The sequence below is a fragment of the Acyrthosiphon pisum genome, chromosome A1 (assembly GCF_005508785.2).
Source record: "Acyrthosiphon pisum isolate AL4f chromosome A1, pea_aphid_22Mar2018_4r6ur, whole genome shotgun sequence".
NCBI classification, from domain to species: Eukaryota; Metazoa; Arthropoda; class Insecta; order Hemiptera; family Aphididae; genus Acyrthosiphon; species Acyrthosiphon pisum.
This window is the reverse complement of record NC_042494.1, coordinates 66403573-66426684: the sequence shown is the minus strand read 5'-3', so window position 1 is coordinate 66426684 and position 23112 is coordinate 66403573. Positions and strand designations below refer to the sequence as shown.

The 23112-nt window shown below is 29.5% G+C and overlaps 1 protein-coding gene across 2 annotated transcripts in view; it reads left to right on the top strand.

The window, feature by feature from the left end:
• The window catches only part of LOC100163621 (band 4.1-like protein 4), a 171967-nt gene that overhangs the window by 82911 nt on the left and 65944 nt on the right, over nt 1-23112 (top strand). The window lies entirely within an intron of this gene.

The window sequence follows — 23112 nt, the reverse complement described above, 5'->3', positions numbered from 1 at the left end:
AAAAGTTCACATATTACTTTTGATCGAATAAATATAGCTTGTGTATTGCTAAGTCCATAACTAAATATTTACAAACAAAAGCCCAAACTTCATAATTCTAAAAGCAATAATATTTATGAATCGATTTTTATTAACTCGTCTAAGAAAAAAATGTGTTATAGTAAAATTAATAGCGTAATACGTAGATACCAACCAATAAAAGAAAACTAAAATCTTAAATTATAATTCATTTGAATTTTAAAATGTTATAAATCACAATATAACAAACACTTAAAACTAAACGAATAACCACTATTATAGATTTATATTTTATAGCCAGTTATAATTTGCTTTAAATTATCTTTGATATTTCACTTTCTTTTTAAGTACACAAAAATAAGGTTATTATGAGGCCATTTGGCTTATCGTCAGTATGTAACGTGACCTATAAATCAAGACACTTTGGTGTACCCGTACTTGAGAGTGGAGTTGGTAATATGCTTCATCGAGTTGATAATCTCTATCCGACATGTTCCACGAGAATTTGACGGCGTGCTTACGAAGCCATTTATATATTATTTAGTTAAAATAGATTGTATTTTATATTTACGCTAGCGTTACAATATTTACTCGCGGACGATCAACATGTTTGGTTTTTTATCACCTTGCAGTCCTATGTATACTAACTTACTGTTTTCATATATACATATACAGCTCAGTGAAAACTCATTTATCAAACATCTATTGGCGTGAAGTTAACACTTTTTGGTGCCGAGTAACTGATCTCATATAAGTCGTAATGAACGACACTATAATTTTTTCAGTTTTTTTTCTTCGGAAGTTTTCAACTCTATATATTCAGAGTATATATATTGTTTGTATAGTACTGGTATAGTGGTATCTACCACTTACGTCCCAAGTGAGGCGCATTGTATTAATTTATCACGAGGGAAAACTTACTTGCGCTCGATTCGCAGACGGTAATGAAGATTAAATTTATGCCTATATATATATGTAGTCGATTGGATGCTTATTGTATATAAGTTTGTATTGTTACTAATTGAAATCTTCATTCAAACTATATAATATATATATATATATATATATATATATGTATACCGCAACTACGGTCGTTGGTAATTTCCTGTATTCGATACCAGTCTCGTATTATAATAATATATATGTATAATTTATTATTTTCGTGATCGTTATCGTTCAGTTTAATCAGTTGTTTTGAATTTATCACGTGTGCTTGATCATCATCGTATAATATTATTATGTTTGAATCTCGTGAAGTTTTCGTTACGATAAATACCACAGATTAAAATATATAAGTATCTATGTAATAAGATTTTAATAAAATATCTTTTATATTAATAATGTATGTTGATTTTACTATACCTACTCGATAACTATACATCGAATTAAATATTCTGAAGGTATTTTATACACTATTTGCTACATAATCTAAGCATAGAAAAATGTTAATACATTTTTTTGGAAGGCATTGCGGGTTTAAGATTTTAAATTTTCCGACTAAAGTGTTAAGAAATTTTTCAAATGACTTGTTAGTAATTACTAATTAGTATAATATAAAAATTAATCGGGCGAATGCGTGCGAAGCGTAGTTAGAATACTTCTGAATTATATAAGCGAAATGCAAAAAATGTTTTTTTGTCATAATATGTATATTGTATAATGTGTATACTGTATAGTCTAATGTTCCTGAAAATATTACAACGGAATGGGCAATGATTTACATATTATTCGCACTGTTAGCGCTTCTTTTGAATGTTTATTTTAATCGTTTCGTATTCCATGTGAACTTGTGCATATTTTACCCGAGCACATAAGTTTATAAAATATTAGTCGAATGCCGCTACATCATAAAATTATTAGACCTACGTAGGCGAACAAACTTCTCTCCGACGACGGTCATTTATTATACAAACAGTCTCATATACGAATCGTTAAGCACTAGGTCCAGCCCCACAAAACGGCGTACTTTATCTTTATAGTTATTTATTATAGTTTACAAAGTCCTAAAATAATATGTCACATGTTTGACGATATATTGCTGCGGTTCGATGAAACGGCATGGTATTTTAATTCACTATAATACATTTGCGGCGGGCGATTACAATTTTAGAATAGATTGTTTTTCAACACGTTAATGATCCACGCTGTAGGTATGCCTAGTAAAGTACATATCAATTACAATCAATATTTATTATTATTTGATTTATTTTACGGGTGATTCACTATGCATTATCCCTGTTTTTTCTTCAACTATTTAAAATCGGTTTTTTAGAATTTTTATATACCTATATTTAAAGATATTCTTTTCAAATTCTTGAGATTTTTTAACTACTCAAAAAATTTATTGTGGATATACAAATTTCTGTTTTCAAAATGAGGATACCACTTTTATTCTGTAAATTTTTTTGACGGATAATTCTTCTGAAAATATTGACGAATAAAAATCAACATTTGAACTATGTAATATTTTTTAAGTTATTTAAATTTGTGTAAGGACAATGGTGATTTTAACATTTTAGTGATCAATTAATAATTTGTAAAAATGGTTCAAGTAAAGTTAATACTAGCTCCAATATTAAATTTATTTTATTTTTTTGTTAAACAATTTTTAAGAATTGTTATTCTTAGTAGTATGGACATTTTAATAACTAAGAAATTATACTCGTTCGAGTTTTGAATTAAGTAATCAACATTTTGAAAAAAAAAATCATCCCTTAAATAATATACAGTAAATAAGGGGGGTGGGTGGATCTAATTTGAAAAACAGAAGTTTTGCGTCGCCAAAGGACCATAACTTAAGTGAACATGTTTGGTGAATCATTCATAGTAAAATTATTGTTCATACTTTTAGTTGCAATAATCGCAATTTATAGTTAGTACAACTGTCAACTAAATAAATACAACTAAACCTGAAAGGTAATATCAACTAAATTAATAGCTATATTGACATTTAGAGCTATATACCTACTGTTTAAAATTTAAATGGTTACCGCAACTATTATTTTTTTTTCCGTTCTCTATGTTTTTGTGCGTGCGTTCCAGTCGAAGATATATTATTTCCGAGAGGAAAAACAAAAATCGAACACCAACCCACATCAGTTGTACTGTTTTACTTTCACCGTAGGTATCGTTCTTTCGACGGTGCATTGGAGTCACATATATCATATAGATGGCGATTTGAAATTAGCCATCTGACGCCGTGTACATAGCCGTTGCTTTTACGAGGGTCCAAACAGAGTGTTAGAGGGGAGAGAGGAGAGGAAAGGGGTGGGTGTGAAGAATAGAAGAGCTTTTGTGTCCAGCTCATTAAACTCGGTCAGGACGGTTCTGTCGTATCTTTTTATTTCATTATTATTTTTCTCAGTTCGTTGAACACAAATCACGCACACCCTATGCGGTTGTTCGGTGGGCGAAACCATTACAGCACGTAGGTACCTATACATAAGTGAACTTACACTACAATCCGGCACTGCTGTCGAAAAAGCCCACACGCGCGTCAGCAATAGTAATGCGTGAAAAATAAATCTCCAGGTTTTTGATTTCTTACGAGACGCCAAGGCAAAAAGAAAAATATTGCACCCGTATCTACGACATGTGAGTTAATGTGTAGAATATGATGTAAACTATATTATACGCCTTTCGCTAGGTACACGATAATATACGCGTATATAAAATAGGTAATATTTACCTATACAAAAACTCTCGTATAATAAATCGATATTTGTCTGTGTCGATTGGTAATATATATTTGATTTATAGCCTCGAGTGTCAATAAATATAATATATAGGAAGAATAATATTATTTTTAAACGGTTTGTTTCAATTTTTACATTAATTATGATGTACATACTATTTTAACTAGGAACATCGAATAACCGATTGTTAAAGTAAGGTCTGTATATAATAATAATAATAATAATAATAATATTTACCTGTAGCCAACTGCAGCAACAAAGTTCAGAGTAACTTGTGCATTAATTATAATAATTACTATTTAATATTTATATCAATCGAACAATCGTCCACTCTTGAACCAGCATCAATCCTTAACCAGACACTGAATTCGTAATAAATTATTTCCACCAATAAATTTTCATAATATACTTTATTAATTATGATTGATAATTATTATTATAAGGCTTTAAGTACGACATTATTGCGTACAATACTATTTTAATATAATGCCTGTAATGAGATTATCAATACTGATTAAATTAGGTATTAGTATATTACTAGGCTACGCTATTATTATATTTTATTATATTTTAGTATTTTACTAATCCATCTAATGTGCTGTATTTTGTGTTTATTCCATTGCTATTAAATTACTGTATAGATTTATTTGATGTATTGTATCAATTATTGTAATTTAAATATTAAATTGTTGTAAAGGACACCGCTTGTTGATAGTAAATAAATAAATAAATACTTTATAATTCCTCTGTTAATAAAATTTTATATATTTTTTTCAAACGGTGTACTAATGAATGCTACTTTGAAATTTCCGACGTGTTTGAATACGTGAAATTATCGTTTACATAAAAAGTTACACCTTAAGGTTAAGGTAGTTGTCAATAACTAAGACCCCTATAATATATTAAAATATTATGAAGTCTTATTTCGTCATCGTTTCTTTTGTAAACAAATAAAAACTACTGTCGTCGAATACCGCAGTTTTGTGGATTAAAATTTAAAACACTGTTATACAATAATATTGTAATATTATGTTTCTTTATGCGATGTTTTAATATTGTAACCATAAAATAATAGTGAACGCATTTTTGTCTTAATTACGTTTTTTCCCTCGATAATTAATGGTGTATTATACAAACAAGTAACAACCAGATCGGATGTTCATTTCGATCCGATTAGCGTGTTTAATGTTTATTAGGCTCCCACTTCTATTTCCAAATAAGTGTATAACGGATTAAGTGCCCTATCCATTGTATAATTTGTAACTGCAGTCGCACACTCTCCGAAACGATAATTTACTAACAATATAAACGTCAAGTTGAGGGCGCCGTTAAAATAATAATATTATTTACGTAAAGTCTATTCCTGTTGTACACAAATATTATACCTAGGTACTTATGCGTTTACATTGTTTATATTTTGTCGTAGGTGTGACTCGAGTGGTCACACATGCGACCGATATTGCGACATGCTCTCGCATGGCCTTATTGACTCGGGGACCTAAACCGCAAACATACACTTAACACGTGGTAGGTATTATAACGAGTTGGAAAAATATTACTATGACATAATAATATAGTGCGACGGATATAATATGCATCATGCGTGGGGATACAGAAATCGGATAAAATGGTTTTCTAAACGAAACAATGATGGCGTTTTAACAAAAAATATTCGAAATTCGCGTACCTACATAATATTTTATATTATTAAACATTATAATAATATGCGTGTCGGTAAACAAGTATATGTGTATACACTATACTGTTTATATCTATGTATATATCATAATAACTCGCTCATTATGACGGCGGGAACAGTACGCATGAAATCTGCGTGATCAACTTTTTCCTTTTCTTCACTTTAATCGTGATCACGACGAAATGTGATAAACCAAAAGAAAATGAATTTTTTTTTACCGTAGTCTGCACCTACGTATTCGACGTAGGTACACGATAAGTTATAATATTATAGTGTTATATGTGTTGTATCGAATTTCTAACCGTCTAATAATAATAGTAATAATATTATCACAATTCGCAATATACGATGCGTGTGACACAGCGAAGAGGACGATACATAAACGGCATGACTTGTCGTCTATTTTCGTTCGGAAATAGGACCACCGCCGCCGACGGGAGCTGAAAGTTTATCGTCGAAAACTTTCGAATGAGGCGACTATATACTAGACGATTCGTTGCACAGAGATTAACCCGATTCGGTGAATACGTATAAGTTCAATAGCTCGAGATACCGTCGGGGCGGTCGGTGTAAATAATAATCACAATACACGGATATATAATATAAACATAATAGTAGGTACCTACGATGTGTAAAAGATAGTGAAAGGTTCTATCGGTATTGTACACGCTTAAATAATATTATCTCAACGTGCAGTACAACCTAAAACCCCTCGAAAACGTCGTACTCATCGTCGTCCCTATGCTACTCCACCCCCCCTTTAACCCCCGACAACCTCTTGAACCTTTTTCATCCAAAACACGTTACTGAAAATGCGTAGGTACCGTCATAACTGTGAGGTGACTTGAATGACACGAATGTCGTCGTTGTCGTCGTCGTATACGATTTTATGCCTTTTTCCGACGTAAGAACGGCTACCGGAGACGACGACGTTTTTCGTTTATATGATACAAAAATAACGTAGGTATATGGTATGTAATAATATATTATCTGAATAATCCACCCCCACCCTACGAGTCCATATTATATGACTCGCCATACGCGACTTATATATTTTATATCGTTATTATAATATACAGTAGTAGTAGTGTATACCACGGGTAGTAATAATTCGTAGGATCGAGATGACTTTTTTTCTTGCTGACGCGTAAGACGTTCGTTTTCATTTTCTCAGTTGATGTCCGCGTTTTCGAAAAACGGGCAAATGCATAAGCAATTTAAATATTCATGTGATCATGGACCAAGTGATATGAACTGTTCGCAGACAAATCAATACTTATATATTATTATTTATAATACTATAACTATTTCATATCATTTTTTATCATATCGTTTTTTATTATTCAAATAAATACGTTTTTGCATAAGCAAAAAAAAGATTGTCAAATTTCTTACCACTAATAATTGTTCTATAGACGATAGTAGTATTATTACCTATCTCATGTAATTTTAAATTTAAATCTTCGCTAAAACTGAATATTGAGCATGGAATTTTTAAACTTTGGCTTCTCGTCCACTCAGTGAAGCCTTAAACGTTTATACTAGAAAACAAATAAACATTTAGCGGTTAAAAATTATATGAATAATTAATATCGTACCTATCTAAAATATCGTAATATTTAGAAAAAAATTGGTTAGTTTTGTTTGGCCAGAAAATTAATTTTTGTTTAAGATTTAAATACCGGAAAAAATTGTTTAAAAACGTAGGGAAAATGAATGACTGGCGTTAATAAAAATAAAACACTTTTATTCGAAAACACAAATAGTTAATATTCGTAAACAATCGGTTGCCTAAACGATATTAATAAAATTGGTTGATGATTGAAATGTAATATTATATATTTATGAAATATCGATGTCCTTACCAATGTGTACCTACTGTACCTACTTTACTCTTAGTTATATTATACGACATTTAAAATGGAAAAAAATAATAGTCTTATTAAATTGGATAAAACTTGGTTTTAAAAAATTAAAATTACGTCGCGCACTCGCGATACTGCTGATGTTTCGTTTTAAATATTTTAACATTTAAATTAATTAGTCGATTAAAAATAGATTAGCGCAGTTCGCTGTTGATTTGCATAAAATACAAAATTATTTCATACATTATGTGAACTTTATTTTAATACAATCTTCTAATAAGATTCGCTGAGCGGTCGTTTTATTTTATTTCGACTGGAAAAAAGATATGTATAATTTTCTCCAAATGCTAAGCCAACACAAGAAAACGGGAAAAACACAGTGCAAGCCCTCTCTGCAGTATATATTTGTAGATAAGTCTCCGTCGTTTTTATTTTATTTTAAAAAGAAAAGCCAACATTTCTTTCAGATAGTGGAGATGTTAAATGGTTTCCACCGAGCTGTGTATACGATAAAATTATGCACGTAAGTGTATTAAAAATGTAATTATTTCTAAATTATTTCTAATAATAAATATTATATTATAATGATTAAAAAAAGTGTTTAATGTACGAAATTGAATGTTCAATTAAAAATACATAAGCATTTATAGTTGGTATTTTTTTTAGCATCACAAAAATGCGTAAGTATATAAAGAAATCAAAATAATTTACGGTTATCCGGTTGACTTTTTTTTTTTCAAAAACCGTTGGACTTATTTGAGTTTCTCCAACTTATACATAATATTATGTAAGTACTAAGTACAATATATTATGCTGAAAAACCTGAAGAACCGTTCCCATTCAATTTCTGATAAAAATATTCATGTTGCATAAAACTTACGGAATACACCGTAACTACTTAAAAAAAACGTTTTTCAAAGAAAATAAATGCGTCATTATAATAGTAGCTACGGCTTCAGCTCTTTTGCTCTTGCTCGAAATTTTCAGGGTATAACTACATACCTATCTACCTATATTATTATTATACATTTTGTGTAATTTTGGGATAAAGGGGGGGGACTTGCCCTCATGCACGGTATCATTTTGCCCCCTCCAAAATATGTCAACAGAGGAAATGTTTAAATATAAAATAAATAATGAATGCATTTAATATATTGTTATTAATTATAAGGTAAAAATATTTATTCCCTCAAATATTGTTGCATATAGTACATTTTTCAAGTTTCCCCTGTCATATAATATAATATATTATGTTGACCTATTGTCGACGTTATCGCATTATCTAGGTTACAAAAATAACACAATATTATTATTTCATGAATAAATCATGATTACAGGATTATTATCACATTAGTTTTTTTTAAACAAGTTATGACACTTTTTTTAATGAACTTTTATAAGCTTAGTATTATTTAATGATACGTTCGATTTGTTTCAAAGCCAATAAATTAATTAGTTAATTAAATTAATTAGTCTTAATACTTGTGTAAAAACAAACAATTAGGTTGCTGTTTGATTTTAGCAAACAACTTATTTTACACCCTCTCCCTAAGTTTTTTCTCCACTTACGCCACTTCCTGTACTTATAATATATAATATGTGTAATGTATAATATGGGAGGTACCTTCAGTTCGCTAATCAAATAATTGCCATTATTTAGACTGATGAAGGGATCTTACTACTCGCGTTAAAATACACTGAGAGTTAAATACACTACACATACAATATTATATTTTATGATAATAATATTGGGATTTCATAGGTTTGGCAAACGGTTTTTAGGTAAGTGTTTCATCGAGTTATGTTACTCGAGAGCTACAAATTACTATTTATATTCTATTTACTATTACACCATCTCTCTGTCTTTCGCGTAAATTATTATGTTAAGGGTTATTTGTGTATAATAATATAATATATTGCATTATTAATTACCATTCATTTACTGGAGTGTAGTAAGCATTGTCTCCAAATTGTTTATATATATTTTTTAAAATGTTTTCTTGGCACACTTCCCATGCGATATATTTATGATTCATGTAATGTGACATCGGTTGTTCTTTTACGTTATAAATATTACTGCTAGGTTGTATTCAATGTATGATAATATTTTTTTTTCTGTGTCAAAAATATAAATTAATTTTCGTCCTGCAAACTTTAAGTTATTCAAATGATAATAGTCTTGTATTTCTTGTTGTATACAACATTATTACACGGATATTTCCATGTAGTGAAATTACGAAATAATTCATAAATAAATTATGCTTTTTAATTTCGTTATTATAATATTAAATTGGTGTATTTTATACCGAAGCTTTACATTAACAGCTATACTATGATAGTAACATATTAATTATTCCATTATGAATATTATAATAATATTATACGTTAGGGCACATTAGTTTCATCAGTGGGCATGTCTATTATAACGGTAAACATGCAATCTGGTTTTTCAACGTAAAAATTAATAATAAAACGTGCAAAATCCGATGAGTTTTATGTTAAATACATACGAGTTTCAACTACATTAAAATAAATATGAATTATACTGTTATTGTGTTAAGAATTGGTTCTGGAACGGGCTACGCAAATTATGACATACTAATTTGAAATAATTATTGTGAAATGTCTTCGAAATGTTTAATCTAATGTAATTAATTTTTTTCGAATATTTGCTGGTATTTTTATGTTGAACATGTCTGATTTAGAACAGGAGTCATTTACTTTACAAAATAACAAGCTAAAATGTTTTTAATTTAATATAAAATAAAATATTTTTGCAACGTTTTCAAATAAATTATTAATTGTATACTGTTAGGTAACTCGTGTCATATTTTCTTTGCACGTTAAAATATATCAAATGGTCTTTAATTCGACGAAACAAAATGTCGGATTTCAAAAAATCGTTAGTACCTATTATTATACATTTATACCCTCAACTGTACTATCCCCAACTATATAAATATAGGATGAATACGTTTAGGTTTCGGGTGTCTATTTAATGTTTTGTCCTTTTATAAACGTAATTCTTGTAGTTTAGTCAATATAGAACGTCTGTTGTAGTACTAATCAAGCATTAACTGTTATGTTCCATTTTTTAATATTGAAAAAGTTTTGTAATTTTATAACAAACGACTTAAATATTTAATTAAATATAATTTGATTCCTCATCAAATGAATTGAATTGGTTTGAAAAAATTAATATTTTAAAATTCATCATAACAGTATAAATTGAATTTCTATTGTGATCCATAGCTTATATTATATTTTATTATTATGTTGATATTATTAAGTGTTGGCTTGAGGGAGGTAAACTTTCATAAAACAATATTATATATTATGTTGTTTGCAGGAGTGTTGTTTATTAAAATGTCACTTCAATTATGAAATACTATATATAATAAGTATGAAACAATGCAAGATCCCACCCTTGTTTATTTTAATGAAATAAAATATTGAACTTGATGGTCTAGAAATTGAATAGAGATGGTATTTTCTTTATGTGATCTTGAATGACTTTTGGTGATCGAATTTAAACTTTAGAACTTGTAAATTATAATATAATTTAAATATATATATTCAATATTAGTGTGAAAATTAGTTAATTTTCTATAAAACTCGATTTATCGAAAATTCAACAGTTATTTTGAAAACTTAACGTTTTTCGAAAAAAATTATTAATATTTACTAGGTACTTAGATGTATTATAGCTTCACTTATTTTATTAACTAAAAAAATATTTAAATTGATTTAATTTTGTTCGACATAACGGCGATTACTACCTCGAAATAATAAAAAAAAAAAATGAAAAACGAGTTATAAATTAGAAAAATAAAATTGGACGTTTCGAATAATTCACTTAGTTTTTGTACAATTAATTGATTTTTTATAACAAAATGCTACACGGTTTCCCATATTATATATAAATTTAATACTGAACTCGTTTTAGCGAAAAGTTAATAACAATTTTGCCAGAGGAAAATTAGCCATCGTCTCCGATTTAACAAGCAATAATCGTTCGCGTTTGCGGGCCAATATAATATATATATATATTATGTAGTCACATGTATATATACGCTGAGCGCATAGAGCGTCTAATGAAATCTCCCCCTTCACATTTTATACATTTATATATATATAATATAATATCGTGTAAAAGTCGTTCGACAGACGCCCGGAGCCATATCCGTTACAATAATATGTAGTGAGAACTGCGAAAATACGGTTAATGGGACTTGCTGTAACAGCAGTATAAACTAGTCGCCCGTATGTGTCATAGGTACGTACAGGGCGTGTTCTGGACAACATCTTAGGAAACACAGAAAAAACATCTTAAGGAACACAGAGAATCCAGCCAATTATGTTTTTAAATCCATATACCAAGGTAATTGTATAAATATTGACGACTGTAGCAAAAAGGGCGAAACATAATATATACGACGTTCTCAAACGTTTAAAAAAAAAATGTATATACAAGGCGATTCTTTCAAAGATAAATACTATTTTGTTAAAAAATTATTAGTACCTATTTTTAAAATATTTTTTTAAAAATAATTTCAAGTCTTCAGAAAACAAAATGTTTGAAAAGAAATTAAATTTATTTTAAGCTTTCTACTCTTTTGAAGGACATTATGCGTTAGATACTAATATAGTGGATCACGCATCTGGGTACTCTTATCCTCTGGTACCATTTTATAAACTTTTATACACGTATAACTTATAATATATTATTATCTATACTCGTTTGAAATTTGGCTTTTATGCATCGACATTTTTATATAAATATTCCGCTTAAAAATATAAAATTAAAAATCATGCTTTCATTCATAATAAGAGTAAAAACTTATATAAATTTGTGATAGAAAATGATAGTAGGTACTATAATTTTTTTTCGTGGCTTTCTAATGAAATATTCTCAGAAATGTTAACGCTTTTTGAGAAAATGATAGTGTTTACCTTTTAAAGATGTGCTTGTATTATTTGGAGAAGAAGGGGTGGTATTATGTTCTTTGGCTATTCTGGGAGTTTACCAATTGCGCTAAGTCTTTTTTGGGTCGATATACCAATTATTGCGCTCTGTCTTTTTTGGATAGATAGACCAATTGCGCTCAGTTACTTTCAGGGCTTATAATATTATTCTAATATTAATATGTTTTTAATATTTATTACTTTTATGAAAATATATATTGTAAATAGATTTTTTCAATCAATACAAAAAATTATACAATGAACGTCAATAATATTAATTGTACAATATAAATCTATACCAAATCATACACATAGATACACGTCAATAATACATAATTAATATACATAAAAATATAAAAATATAATTAAAATGTATGTTTTTCATTTAATGTTTTTCATGTTTTACTGTAATAAAATGAAACTAATTTTAAAAATTCTTTGCTAGTAATTTTTCCGGATTTATATTTCTCAATAATAGATTCTATGGCCCCTTTTTTCATTAAATAAGCTCGGTTTGATGTATATTTATCTTCTTCAGTACTGTTTATTGAAATATAAGTGCTGGTTTGTGTTTCTATAATTGCTTTTAGAAAGATAAAAATATTTGGATGGGAGGAATAAAAATTTGACGAAAATGAAGCGTGGAAACTTTCACATGCATTGGTTGTACGTTCAGAGCTTATTGTATTCGGTGCCCAGAGTATGGGAGGGAATATAGAGGTTGATGATGATGAGGTTGAAAATTTTCAACGATATAGTTAGTGAATTTAGTAACTTTTGAATTCGTTGGCTGAATTGTCACTAATTCTTTTATAAACACATCCTCTACTTCATAGTGTGGAAAAAGTGACAAACCAAAAATTAAATGTAGCCATTTTCCTATTTCAGAATCTGTGTTTTTATACTCAGTTTGTAGTCCACATCTTTGGATATTCCTCCACCAAACTTGTGTTAAATGAAACCTACAATCTACCAGAATTATTGAAGACCAAACTTTTTTAACTGCAAAATGAATTGCTTGTTCAAAATCGGCAACGACTGTTTTTGGATTAAAATAAAGGTTAAAAGTTGCACATTTACTAGTCAAAACTCAAAATAAATACTCGTAGGTACTAGATAACTTATTTGGCAGCAAAGTAAATATTAATGGTATATAGTGACCGTTTTTTAAGCCATGTATCGTGAATAGCTGATAAAAATATTTGGAACGAAATTCAAAAGTTCCATCAACAAATATTTTTTCACAAGTACATAAAAATTCTAAATTTGTTTTTATTGAAAAACATATTATATTTAAAATACTATCGTTTATCAACAATATATTCTCACCCTTGTATGTACTTATTGTACTTGTATCCAAATTAGTTAAAGCTGCATGTACTTCTGGTAAGTTTTTTGGTAATGGTGGTAACGTTTTTCTGCGTGAACGATAAACACTTCGTCTTATGGAATTCACATCGTTCAACGTTAAATCAACTGCACTTGATTGCACTTCGTTTCGAATTAATTTCAGTGGTCGTGTTGTTATTTGATCTATTGATTTTCTTTTTAAAGAATTAGCAACAATTTGTCTGTTAATATTTGCACTTTTTTCATGTTTATGATTTAAGTTGGAAGTTAAAAGCGTAGTTACACTTTCATCAAAACATATATTTGAGGTACACCTCCACTTAATCGATCCATCTTTTATATTGATTCACCAATTTTTTGAAATTTAAATTCATTATTGATAATCAATAACGGTTTGCTTTTTTCACTCAGAACTTGTTGTAAGAGGTCCATATTGTAACTTCAAACACTCAAAATATACTTAACTGCTGACAAGGTACCTATCTAATATCTATGTTTTTATTAGTACACTTTTTGATCGTTAAATTTCTGTAAATATACAGGGTGAATTATAAACAAATTACAATATCGTACATTCGTACATATAAATGTCATACCATTGTGATTTGTGTTATCCTATATCTTATAGTACCTATATTAGACAGTGTGTGAAACGTACAAATTTGGCGGATAAATAGATGGGTAACGATCATTAATGATAATGAAAACTTGTTATCGTCTATCACTCAAAGTCATAGTATCAAAATAGTGTGTGGACGTACCAATTAGGCAGATAAATAGTAGGGTATTTATTAGATATTTTATATTTCACCCTACGTTGAGTCGGGATAGATACTATTATCAGCTTGTAGCTTATCGTATTTTCCTGTAATTTCGTATACGTTTTGCTTTAAATTGAGTATATTGGAATGTATATTAGTTAGCTATATTTAATTGAGTATATACATATTATGTAACTTTTTCCGCCGTTTAGGAACTTACATATGTCCATGTAAAAATAAGGAACCTAAAATTTAAGCGGCGCAATTGGTGTACTGACCTAAAGTACAAATATCGTTTTAGGTGCAACTGGTCCATGCCCGGCTATTCTATCTTTTTGTGCATTTTATTGGCTTGCAATTGTTCCAAACACGCCGACGCCCGTATGGCGTACCTATATATATTATAATATGAAAACCATAATGCGTACAATGTAGAATGTAGAAATATGTATAGGTATTGGTTATTTATAAACTTATACATATAGCCGTATAATAGGTATTTTTATTTATTGGTATGTCATACCTCTGCATGACAAAAGCTATTTCCAACTTCCAGCTTTCCATTTTTTTTAATTCATTTAAATAATGAAATATGTATAGGTAACCTTTCAACCACAAATACACACGTCATATACATACATAAAAAACATATTATATTTAATATGATGACGAAAAAGTGGTTTGACGATAAAAAAAATTGACTCTCTTAAATTTTGACACTCCTATGAAAAAACTTAAATGGTGCACCACTGCCTCGTACCTATATTTAAACATTATCATTTTAACACGTACAATTTTACTGTCCGGTACACTATGAGATAATCACCCTGTAAAATAATATGCAATTGGACACTTGGTATAACAGTTGTGTTTGCTGGTTTTGAGCATATATATATAATATAATATAGTATATAGATGCGCGGACTCATTGCGTGTACATACTCATATATATACCTCTTACTTTCCGGAAATGAATGACATCGCCGCATTAATGGACTTTCTTGGTCGGACCGTGCGATAACACTCGTCGTGGGACACGCCACCTTGTAATTTCGCGACAAATACATGACGGCTATGATCGATTCGCCATTTCCTATTTTACACGCTTTTCTATTTCTCCGTTTCGTAACGTCGCGATATGAACTCACGCGTGGGCGTCGTGCATAATGAACATTTTTGGGGGCGAAAAAAATGTCACTTCTGTGGCTTTGGCGGTGGCAGTGGAAAACCATATTCCCCAAACACGCGCATTTTTCATAAATCATCAAAGGTGTAGCGAAAGAGTAGGACAAATGTAATATTAAATTGTTGTTGACACAAAAAAACCTCCCATATTTCGCTTAAACCCTACTTTTTCTGAACACACTAAATATCTTAAAAAGAAAATAAATATTTTTCAAACTTATTTTGAAACCAATATTGTAATCGAAATTTAATATTTGTGGAAATATTATTTAAAATGGCGCCAAATTGGAGGTTTTTTGAATGATATTTGGTGTCCTATATTATACATGTTTAACCACACATAAGAAATTTTATAAACGATTTATAGTAAGTAACAAATAGGTTTTATTTATAATTGTCCATTAATTCTGACACATAGGAGATATTACTATCAAATTTTATCTTATGTTTTTCTGTACCTTGGGTCATCTAAACCTGAACATCTTGTATTTGGAACATAAGAGGTTTTTATTGTCTCTTTTTGTTAAACTATTGGGGTCACAGATAATTTATATGTGTGTCTACTCTGAGTAGTAAGCATAGGTAATTTGTGCCGAATGGTTATAGAAATCGTCTTTTACCCTTTTTGAAAATCGCCACCGCGAATTATATCATGTTGTACCTAAGTGTATACTTATCACGTGCATGTGCAGTGTGTGTATATAAGTGTGTTAGTATATTCTTATGGATTGCATAAGCCTCATTGCAGCAGTAATATTCTTCGCCGGTGTTCGCGGTTATTACAAAACTAGAGCACAATAATATAATAATAATAATACATATCTACCTACCTACCTAAATGAAGTTGCGCTCAATAGTCGTAATATATGACGTGTACCTAAGATTCTTATTTTATACGATACGTCAGAGGACGTGTAATCGGATAGGAGAAATTAATTTAGTCATTAAGTGTGAGTGTGTGTGTGTGTGTACGAGCCACGAGGATAATGGCCGCCGAGTTGAACATACGAACGATAAAATCGTGATCAGATGATAAATGTATTATGCGTATACGAGACTTATTTTTCTCTCACATAAATGAGATTATCATTCGAAATCGTTCAATTAATTATACATCATTGTGTTCAATTTGTATTGTACCTACACCATGTAAACAATAATTACAAGTAAAATGCGATTACGTATATATACATTTTTTTTATTACGATTTTCATAATCGCTGGTTTGAAAGGAGAAATATAAAAAAAATATTACACGCAACTTATTTTTTACTCGTACGTTTCGCGGTATATGTATACCTACATAATAATATAGGTAAGCCCGGCTTCAGAGATTGGCGTTTCTAAATAATGATTATAATCCCCGCATAGATAAACACAGTTTATTTTTCCGACCGGCGAATGACACGAAAAACGTTATGATACAGTTGTGAGTTGGTTTTATTATATTATTATCTACACAGTCATCGTCGTCGTGACCACACCATTTTGTCTCGCTCCTCTATATTATTCTCGCTGAATTTCCTTCGCAGCGGGTTTAATGGAGCTGCACTCGGTTCCCCTCAGCTACTGACAATTTCCGTGCAAAGGGTTAATCGAATACCCACTGTTTACTATCTCAGCATTGTCCACAGGTAAAACATTAGTTTTCATATTCAAAAGACAAGCAGTCATAACGAAAAGTGCATTTATCATAGCTTTTATAAATATTAGCACCGAGCAAAATATACGTATTTTACATTTTTGTCGTTTTTTATATAGGACGTATGAATAAAAAAAAAAAATACAATTTGTAGAATAAACTTGATTATTTAAATGAGATGCTCTCCTAGAATATATTATTTTCACTCACATTTAACAAAAACGCCTTGAGATTATACACCATAATATTATATATACCTTCCTACATTATAAAATAATAATAATACTAAATAATGAAACGAGTTTTGTATTCCAATTATCTACCACAAATAAATTATTGATACAACTGCTTTCAGTAATCTTGTATCATTATCGTATATTAAGAATCAATGACTTTTATCCGTCGTTAAAAAACATATATATTATAAATTACCGTCTGAAAATACAAATTGAATCACTTAAATATTCCTGCAAGTTGAAAAGTCTATAGGTAGATAAAATATTATAATATGGGAGTACAGTAAATAATTAATACGGGTCATATAGATAATATTAATATGTTTTCGAAACGAAATTTATGTTATATTATTCAAAACATATTTTATTTAACAAGTGTGTGGGGGGAAAATATTAATATATTTAGCTTATTTTGCAATTTATGGTAAAATTCAAAGGATAGGTACCTACATAAAGTTTTAATTTTGTTGACTTGATGTTTATAGTAGTGTAATATGCGTATTTCATATAAAATTAGAAGTAATAATACAAAATCAACAAATTATATCAATAAAATGAAACTTTTATGTTCTTTGTAAATAAAGTTCAAACATAGATTTATAGTAAAATAAAAGTAAGCAAAATCTAATAGATAGATGCAACCATTGAATTGTTGTATTAAGTTTATTAGAACTCCGTAATAAAATAACAAGAATTGTAGAGTACTTAATTATACAATTTATATATATTATATAACAAGTCTTTACATTAATAGTATAAAAATCAAGACTTAGTATAATATTTAAAATAAATCGATAAAATAATAATATTATAATATGTATAATACCAATATATTTTTTTTTATGAGCTGTATATTAAATAATAATACAATAAAAATAAATAATTTAATAGTTATAGGATAATACTACATTTTAGATTATACTCATAAACACGATTGTAAGATTATACTTGACATTAATAAATTTTTAATTTGATAAATATTGATTTATATAATTTATAAATCATTGAATACCTATAGCAACGCATTGTGTTGTGCCTTTCACTACATAAAATCAAACATTTGTTTATATTTTATGCAACGAATTTTATATTGCATGGATTGCATTAGTCGTACCTTTTATCCATCAGGCAAATTAATATTTTGACAATCTCGTCGACTAATATCATTCATTGGGGTCAGTATTTATAGGGTGTCATCCAACATTAGTTCTATCTCATATTTACGATCATCTGTAAATTTAAGTATTTTTAATTATTTAGCAAAATTCTCATTTCGAAGTAAATTTGCCTAAAATCACTTAAAAAATGTATGAGTTTTGAGACAATAACGTTATAAAAACTTCATATCTTAGTAATTCGCTTGGAAATTTATTGTCGACAGCGTGACACGTATATAAATTTGTGGCGTTTTACAACATTTTAAAATGTTCACAATTTCTATGATCTATAATCGAAAAATCACTGCATTCGGTGATACGGAATATTAGAGTTAAATGAACGGTTCGGCATGTATGTATACCATCTGTGTATTTTTTATATACCTATCACTCATCGTAGTAGTAAAAAAATTTTCATTTTCAAATGCGATATTTCGCTCTCAATGTTTTTAAAAAAAAAATAATAATATACGCATTATATATAACACGTGAGATTACAATAAGACGCATCGGGTTTTGTGCGAGACTTTTTGAATGATAAATAGCTGTTTTAGCACGTGTACGTTTGTATAATAAAATATTTATGATATATAAAAAGGCGCATATTAACACAAGTTGACAAACAACAAGAATAGGGCATTCTTTTGTCATTAAAACAGTAGGTGCATATATATATATATATATATATATATATTGTGTACATATACATTATTGACACTTCAGCGTATAATGGCGAAATTACGCAGGTATATACCTACCTACTGCGAAAGCGTATATATATATTTTTGCGAATTTTACAATAATATATTGCGTGTCGTTCTTAATTAAAAACGATGGCACAGGCAGGTGACATCTGCACTGGTTTTATAGAAATCGGTTACGCTGCACGCGTAATAACAGAGAAATTAAAAGCTTTATGTCCGCGGCGGCGGCGACGACAACGATGATGATAATAATAATAATAATAATAATAATAATAATAATAATAATAATAATAATAATAATAATAATAATAATAATAATAATAATAATAATAACAAAAAAATGAATAAAACTTTGGTCGTTACTCGTAAAAACGCCGCAGAAACGCGTATATCATAGTAATACAATATATTAGATATATATGTTTTTTTAATAGCTGTGCCGACCGTAATTTGCAAACCGAGAAACTATAATATAATATTATATAATACCTACCACGTATATAGCAGTGTGGTGTTTAATGTTTAAAGTTTTTTGAGTAAATATCAAACGCGTGTGTACATAAGTGTATATTATTATTATATTATGTGTGGTATAGACCGTGTGATAATATGCGTTTAGTACATCATAATAATATAATACACGCAAATAGAAAACTTTTTCTAGGAGACTCTACCGGGTGATCCATTAACAAATGACACTCTTTATTTAAAACAATTATAATGTTATTGAAAATATTTTTTTTTCATATAATCTTAAGACGTCAAAAAAGAACTTTTAAATAAAATATTTTTTATTATTTTCTTATTGTTGTCATTTTTAATTTTTCGGAATAACTACTTCGATACATAAATATCGCATTTTGACTACTAGTTTATGAGTTATACTAATAAGTAGGTATTTAAAGTTAAGATGAACTGAGTTGAGTGTTACATAGGATGGTTTCCGAAAATTGTTGGTGCACTATTCCGCTCATCGAAACTTTAAATGCTTATAACTATAATGAACAAGTTGTTCAAAATTTTATTTTTATAGTTCGATATAAATACTCCGATTAATATTTTGGAATATAAAATTAAAATTAATGTTTTCTTTCAACCGATAAAAAAAAGAACACATCAAAAATATTGTTTTTTTAATGACCTAAAACCATGTATAATAAATATTTTCAAAACGTTGGTGTTCTTTTAGAAGAATGAGTGTTCTACGTTAAATGAATCATCCCGTATGTCTCTACATCGCTTCCTTCCAACGTCAGACGGTGTATAACATGGGTGGGTATTGCATTATCTATATTAAAATATCGTCAAACTGCCTATCGTAGATGGCATCGATGATCGACGATAGGCAAAATCGTGTCGACTGAAAACCCTCCCCGCAAAAATGAACAAGATGTCCACTGCGGTGCGTATCTTACATACCACAGAATCGATGTTTTTGGTCCACCTGAGTGCTGTATATAAAGCGTGTGTGTGTAATTATTTGTGGACAACGATAAAACATTGTAATAAGTAGGACCTGGAAATGGTAGCAGTTGTATTTTTTTCTATTAATAAATACATAATAATTTATATAAATGTATGTATTTTTTTGAAATTTTTTATAAAAATAATTGCATATATTAGACATTTTTATTCGCATATTATTTTAATATTATTTTGTCTCTTTTAGATCCTACAAAACTTCCGAGTCCTAATTATAATATAGAATATCACGTTATACCTGACCGTTGCTACTGCGGGTGGAGATCTCCGTGTGTTCCGTTTATTGTAGTAAAATTTAATTTTAAACGCAACTATATACGTCGTCGTGTCGTGCAGTTAATCGATGAGGTGTGTTTGTGTGTGTGAACTTGTGAAATTCGGTAGCGTGGGATTTTTGGGTCCTCCGCCCTCCGTTCGCGTTATACAAATCGCCCTCGACGATAAAACAAAAAAACAACAAAACACACACACACACACACAATCGTTATTACTTATTATTATTATATGCCCTAAAACTAATAGAATCGAATATAATCGAGTTCGCGCCCCGCGGAGACCGGTAATTTGTTTTTTCCCAGACGATTGCTCGCGTCATACCCCGTCCATACTATTATAATAATATAATATTTATAGATAGTTGGTGCTCGCGACGCGTTTAAAATAATATTATTATGCGTCCGATACACGCGTGTATTCGACGCGGATGGTAATTATTACAGTTTATTTGCCGTACAACACGACATCGATCTCCGGTTATAATGACCGAGTCGTGCGGCATAGCCCGTAGCACTCTATCGCACGAACGCCCGTTCGCGTACGTATAATATTATTATCATGTAGGTACCCAACGCAACTCCATAGGTATTATAATATTATGTATATAATGTACCAGAGTTATGTGTGCTGAACATATATTATTATTATTATTTTTGTTGTGTGTGCACGTGAAATAAAATTATCATACATATATATTAGCGTAGAAAAACGCTGTCGTAGTCCGCGTTGTCGGAATCGCGCATGTGTTATATTATGCACCTACCTATGTTTAAATGTGCAATAATTTTATATTGTGGAAGTATACAGGGTGATTCGCCAAGCGTGCTGCCCACTCTTGGAGAGTTCTGTGGCGATACAAACTTCTGTTCACCCTCAAATTTGAACAAAAATTAGCGAACCTCCTTTTCACTGTACACTATTTAAGGGTATTTTTTCAATATGTAAGTATAGATGTACCAAATTCAAAATTCGAACGAGTCGTTTTTTAGTTATTAAAATGTTTATTAAGAAAAATGTACATAAACATTATCCGCTAAATAATTTACAGTAGAAAAAGAGGTTCTCATTTGAAAAAAGAAGCATGTATTTCCACGGGACACTTCTTAAGTGGTATGAGCATTTTCAATATATATCTTGAAGTACCTATATCTATTTTAAAATTCCAAAAATCTAATTTTATATTATTAACGGTAAAAAATAGGGTGATCACTTAGCATGTTTGGCGTGAATCACTCTGTATATGAGGGTATCTCAGAAAGGCGACATTCTTTTTCGTTTGTACCTACCTATATTATTATAATACACAATATTGACCATTTGATGAATAATGTAGCGATAATATCGTGTGTGCAGATGATTAATAATACAATATGATATTATTATTTATAATATATATATATACATAATGCGCATGATTGCGTAAAATGAAATATTAGTAATACTAGGTAGGTATACTATAACTAATATATTATAATGACTATAGTAAAAATAATAATATATTCTGCGCGCGTTTGTAAGTATCATTACTTTTTTGTCTACGTAGGCAGTTGATGATTGGGAAAATCCTAACGATTATAGGTATGATAAAAATATTGGATCGCGACCGTTACGCGTGTTTTATTATATGATTATAGTATTTTTTAGACCATATTAAACGATAACTGTAATTTGTCGAATTTCAAGTAATTATATAGTATTCTAGGCAACTCGTATAATATAATATGTTGTAAGGCAGGAGGCGGGCTGGGTTAACCATAAGACGCTATTAAGGCTTGAATTGGCTTGTATAATAAAATTATATAAGTTTTATCTTTTTTCATTTCACTGCTGAAACTGTTATATTATTTTGTGAGTGGTACGAACACTGTAAATCATTCTCCCATTTATTGACTCCGATTGACGTACATGTCGGAAGCGTCGATCGCACAAGACCGAGGGTTGTAAAAACACACTTTGATAGTTTGAAATCCGATAAATATTCAAAATAATAATTATAATAATATAATATTATGTAGGTATATAGTACAGTAAATTCGCGTTATGTCGAACGTCAATGTCTTGAACTAAATTGAAATCCC